The 6,000-nt window shown below is 33.4% G+C and overlaps 1 protein-coding gene across 1 annotated transcript in view; it reads right to left on the reverse strand.

Moving 5' to 3' along the window:
* The window catches only part of greb1 (growth regulating estrogen receptor binding 1), a 226,762-nt gene extending 221,389 nt beyond the window's left edge, over nt 1-5,373 (reverse strand). The window contains exon 1 of the mRNA XM_051924903.1: nt 5,185-5,373. The gene's annotated coding sequence lies outside the window, so the exon portion shown is untranslated. The remainder of the gene's footprint in view (nt 1-5,184) is intronic.
* Nucleotides 5,374-6,000: the final 627 nt, after the last annotated feature.

The raw sequence follows: 6,000 nt of genomic DNA on the forward strand, positions 1-6,000 counted from the left end.
GTGCCAGGTACAAATGAGCATTTTTCTGCCTTGCTGCTCCAGCATCACATGAGAATGAGGAGTGACTTCCCATTGCATTCACACAAACCAGCACAAAAAAGCCATTGGACCCTCCCCCACCGGCTTCCTATCTGCTGGTTAGCTATCCCTTCACGGTACACTAACTTTGTAACCTCCCCAATTCTGCATATGAAAAGGAGGCATGGCTTTGATAGCCTCTACTGGAGCCGTGAGGTGGGCCTATTGCAGCAGTGGATAACTCTGACTCCAACTCGTCATAACCATAGCCATTTGCTATTTTTTTATTAGCTGAAGCACTGATTTAAATGTTGTGAGCTTCAGTATACACAAGAGCAAAGATCTAATCAAAATATCATCCAAACTCGGTGTACAATATATCAGTGTCCTGGCCAAATAACTCAATTAATTTTATTTTGAAAAAGCACACTTCCACTCACTTCACTATATCACAAATGCGGTATAGTTAAATAAAAATTACAAAATGAGATGCACGACAAATACAAGGACTGTATTACAAAAGTGCAACTTGGATTTAGTTTACAGAAATATTCTCCTTTCTGTAGTTGTCTAATGCTAACAAATCTTCTGAACTATCAAACATTTTAGTTGCTTCACTCAACCCCACTAAGGACATTTCAAAAGGGTGATAGTGATGTTGAAAACTTATAAACTAAGAGAAACAGAAAGCATTTTGTCACACATGCCAACTAGACTGTATATTCAACATAAGTAGAGCAACTTGTACGAGCTCAAATTGAAAAATCCAGTATCCCTGATGGACATGGTGAGCTGCAAGATTTAACATTTTGGTACAGTATAGTAGGGGAGAAAAATATTTTTACTGCATTTCATGAAAAAACAACAATAACCTATGAAACTGTAATATTCTGTTTAGACGTGGAAAAAATTACAATACATGAATGGGTAAGTGCAGAAAAAATGAATTAACTGTGGTTTAAAAATGAATTTTAAGATGTCTTGAATTATGTTTTAAGCTGAAGTCAGTTATGGATAAATACATCACTTCTAATATATCTTAAATACATTTTCAGACATCTAAAATGTATTAGAAGATATTTCAATGTGACAACCTGGCCACTTTAAGATTTATCAAATTAATTTCTAGATATGTACAAAATAGCTTTGTGTGATTTTGAAATAAGTTGAAATGCAACTTGAGATATCTTAATATGACTTCCTGCACTTTTTGAGATATCTAAAATGACTTCCTATAAAATTTGCCATGTTTTAAATGACTTCCTGTCATATTGACAGCTCTTGAAATGTATTTGACATATCATGAGTTGCACAAAAAGTTAATTTAATATATCTGAAAATATACTTAAAATATACCAAATTCCAGGGGAGTATATTCTAAGATATTTCAAAATTTGGTATCTTAAATACATCTGATATATTTGAACATGATCTGCCTGTTATTTGTGGCTTAACCAAGGTATCTTAAAATGGATTTCGCCTCCACAAAGATATTTGAAATGTATTTCAAGATACTGTAACTCTAAATGACTTCCTAGTTATTTAACAATATTTGAAATACAGTAACATTTTGATATCTCAATTTTTATTTCAAGATATCTGTAACACATTTTAAGACATTATTAAAAAGACAGGAAGTTGTTTAAATATGTAAATATAAAATTAAAGCTAACACATATGAACTTCCAGATATATGAAACAATCTATTTTAAAAATATTAAATACATTGAATAATTACTTCCTGCACATTCTGCAATGTCTCAGAAGTATCTGGAGGCATCTTGCAATAGATAGGAAGTGTAAATTTTACAGGAAGTAACTTTAAGATATTATTTAATGTATTTAAGATATATGAAAATGCAAGAAAAAGTTAATTTGAGAAATCCTGAAATATATTCACTGGAGATTTGGAGATATCTGAAAACACATTTTAGATATCTTGAAATGCATTTATTATACTGTATATCAATGTGTGTTGCAAATATCTTAAAAATTAAAAAAACTTACTTTGAAATATGTACTGCATTTTCTGATTTCTGAAACTTGTTTTAAGACCTCTCTATATGTTAATTTAGTTTACCATAGAAACACACAAACCTCATACAGCGCTCATTAGCATGAATGTGTAGTAGAACACAAGAATAGAGATATTTGCCTGTTTACCGGGATGACTTTTTATTTATGTTTGTATGTATGCATTTCTATCTATCTATCTATCTATCTATCTATCTATCTATCTATCTATCTATCTATCTATCTATCTATCTATCTATCTATCTAAACTGGTGATATTGAAAACAAATCATAATAAGATTAAAATCACTTTAACCACTGATGCTTTGCTAATATTTAAAGTCGTAATTCATAGCAGACTGAATGTGAAATTTGCTTTGTATGAAATGACAAGTCAGCTTGAAGATTTTCAAGAAAATATAATTATTTTCAAACAATACAGCTTGTCTTTTTATATAATTATAATTAAAGGTTTCTATAAAAATAATGCTCTATCTGTCTATTTATCTATCTATCTACTTTTATGGTTACTCTTCTTATATATTTATGTTTCCTTTTAAGCTTTATAAATGTTTTGATGAGATTAATTAACTCCTAATATACTACAGGGGACATGAAGATAATTTTGAAAGAGTTTTATTATTGTATTGGTAGACTTTTGTTTTTTGAGTTTTTATTTACTTGCTTTTTGTTTTTGTTTACTTTATTTATATGTTTTTCTTTGTTACTAAGATGCACTGTGGTTTAATGTGTGTAAAGCATTAAAATGGAAATTAAGAAAAAACTCATTCAGTTGTCTCAAATGTGTATACAATTACAAATGCTAGCTAAGTGAATAACAGTATATGTCAACAGTTTGCTTATTTTTATGTAAAAAGGTATTGAATGCTAAATTCCCAAATTCACTCAAATAATAAGGAGGCTAGTCTGGTTATAGGTCACACTGGAGGGTTTAAAAGGTAGATAAAACCATTGTTGATTGTCTTAGTCACAGTGCAGAACAAACAATAACAAGAAAAGTAATACAGATCCCTCAGTATTGTTAGATTATACACTGCCATAAAACCTCTCACTTTTGTCACTGAGGTTTTTACACACAGCAACTTACAGGACTATTGCCAAAATGTAAACATGCAGCATAAGACTCAACTTCCAGCATATGTAGCAGGATTTCTTTGAGGGAAAAATATTCAGACACAACATAAGGAGAGATTTGCCTTGAGATGAGCTTAAAAGAAACAAATTTTCCTGTGCTTGATCCTACTTTCAATCAGTCCTATTCATCACTATACTCTGGCTCTTATTTTCAGGCAATGTTTCACACTAGATGGTGAGCCAAAACTGTTTAAAATAACCAGACAGCCAAACCCATGGAAAATTCTTACCAGACACTGAAATCAACAGACCTCCAGTTAGCCTCCTGAGAGTGCCGGTAATAGAGCCAGGCAAAGAACTAAATGGGAAATTATGGCTTCATATGAACTCATGTATTAATATCAACTCCTCACTGTAATAGAGGGAAAACACCAGCGACACACAAGACAGCTGATTGACAATGGGGCTAGAGCGTAACCCAATGACACTGAGCAATCAGCACACATTGACGGAGCAACCAGAGTAAATGAACAGATTCAAAAAGCTAGTCAGGGGGTTATCAAGACGGCAGCTGTGCGTTGTGACGTGCGGGTTTTCTGAGCATTTACGTTACAACTGAGATTAGACTGCCATTATCATGTTCATAGTTACTGGTTACTTGGGAATAGAGTCTGGGCGCTGGAAGCGTGCAATAATGTAAACAGTTACCTAAGATGCGAAGAGAGCAAACACGTAGCGGCCCAAATACAAAAGCGAAAGACAATGAAGATAGAAATCAGTCCAGCTTTAAAATACCACACCATTCTCAAAACAGCAGTGAAGTGGGTCATTTTCCAAAAGGGAAGACTACTGTTGTACAGTGAATCTGTATAGATGGATATTTTCCAATCGGTTTATAGCAGGTCCAATGTCGATGGAATCTGTGCAGGTATCCTCTTCCACTTACAAAACTAAGACTACCCAAGTTTTCTAAACAATCATGACTTAAAACTCATATATATATATATATATATATATATATATATATATATATATATATATATATATATATATATATAAAACATCATAAAATTGCCATAAGGCCTCTTAATATTTTTTTCATAATTATAATTAAATCCCTGTCTAAAATCAGCATAAAAGATCAAAAATACTTTAATTTTGCCCCATCCGAACAGTTAAAAAACTATTTTCTTAAATTTGTTCATAGGTCTATATATATATATATATATATGCGTGCGTGTGTGTATAACGTTTGATTTTGAACGTCTCATTGTAAAGTTACCTGTTAAACCATAACTGCACTATAGTAATAACAAAACCTTGAAAACTGAAGCGATGCTTCAGCTCTCCCTCAAACTTACACTTTTACGTCTATTCTCCTAACAAATGTTTTTGTCTAGATACTTAGTTTGGAACATTTTAATAGGCAGTGGACATCTCAAACAGAAAAAAGCACTTTGAAAAAACAAGTCATTGACCGAAACTGAATCAGTTCAGTGGTGCATATTTTTAATTTCAACTTCGGAGAAGGGTGAGATACGCACACCCTTCTTAAATGTCTTATAAAACAGGCAGCACTTCTCAGTTTACACGTATGACCGTTGATATGTTGTGCCAAAATTTGGTGCATTAAGCCAGTAAGTATGTAATTCTCACATCAGTAAATTATGGGTGGTTTACTGTAAAATTTTGTATTAAGAATACGGGACTGTGATTATCATGTTTATTCACTAAATTTTACGGGGCACTTTGTAGTCTTCAGTGAACATTTAAAAATAAATGAGAAAAAGTGTAGCATCCGCGGAAAAATAAATGCAAAACTTGTACCACTGTGTTAATGTGTGCACAAGCAACAAAGTCGCTTTACACGTGCTTTTCGGAAAAGTATTCTTTAAATGGAAATGGACGTGCTCTTTTACGCCTATCCTCACGTTTCAAAGATTTTCTCACAACCACCTACAACAGTGTGAGTAGGATTTTTACAGAGTGATATTAGAGGTAAAAAATGACAGATTACTCACATTGTGCTTTTTCCCAGGGAGTAAAAATCAGTTTTACCTTGAATTAAGCTAGCAGCACACTCGCCGTAAGGAAACAGTCCAGAACAAGTCTCTCTTGTCTCGTTCACCATTTAAAATATTCGCCGATCGATACAATCTGTTTTGAAGGTCTGACTAAAAATTAAAATGCGTTGCCGATTGTCCACTACTTCGCATCATCCTGGAGGGTTCAGTTACTTCAGCTCGCGAGCCTCCCCACTCTGAACCGCCTTCCCAAACTCTAATTTGGTGTATTACCTAGTGGAGGCGTGGGGAAGGGCGGGGCATCGAACCTGAGGACAAGGCGCGCTCGTGTCGTCCCGCCTCCAAAACAGAGACAAAGATAGTAAAGTGAAGGCGAATTGGCATTGCAGCTGGACGTTCCAGTTGATACACCATAAGGTTGTAGAAATAATAAGCCTAGAATGGAGGATGCAGAAAAATAGTGTATAGCCCTACCTTTAGACCTTTTGAGACTATTCAGACTGTAACAACTAGCTTCATTAGTAAAAATAGCTTTTTGTTTGACATAAGTAAAGGCATGCAAGTAAAGGTTATTTGTAAACAAAAATAATCTTAGAGTCATAAGGCTTTAAAGCTTTATAACATTAATAATTCTTTCATACAATGCCTTTACATAAAGTATTTGTAATTATGTTATCATTAAAGTAATCTAAATGACATATCTTTACCAAATAATCATGGGTGCACTGTAATAGATGTTGTAACATAGTGGGATTGGAAGTTACACAGTTAACAGTATTCAAGCTTAATTCTTTAACCAAATGAGTTTCATGCAGAGTTGGGATGTCAAAAATCACAAGTACCATTATCA

This window comes from Erpetoichthys calabaricus, chromosome 3 (assembly GCF_900747795.2).
Source record: "Erpetoichthys calabaricus chromosome 3, fErpCal1.3, whole genome shotgun sequence".
Lineage (NCBI taxonomy): Eukaryota > Metazoa > Chordata > Cladistia > Polypteriformes > Polypteridae > Erpetoichthys > Erpetoichthys calabaricus.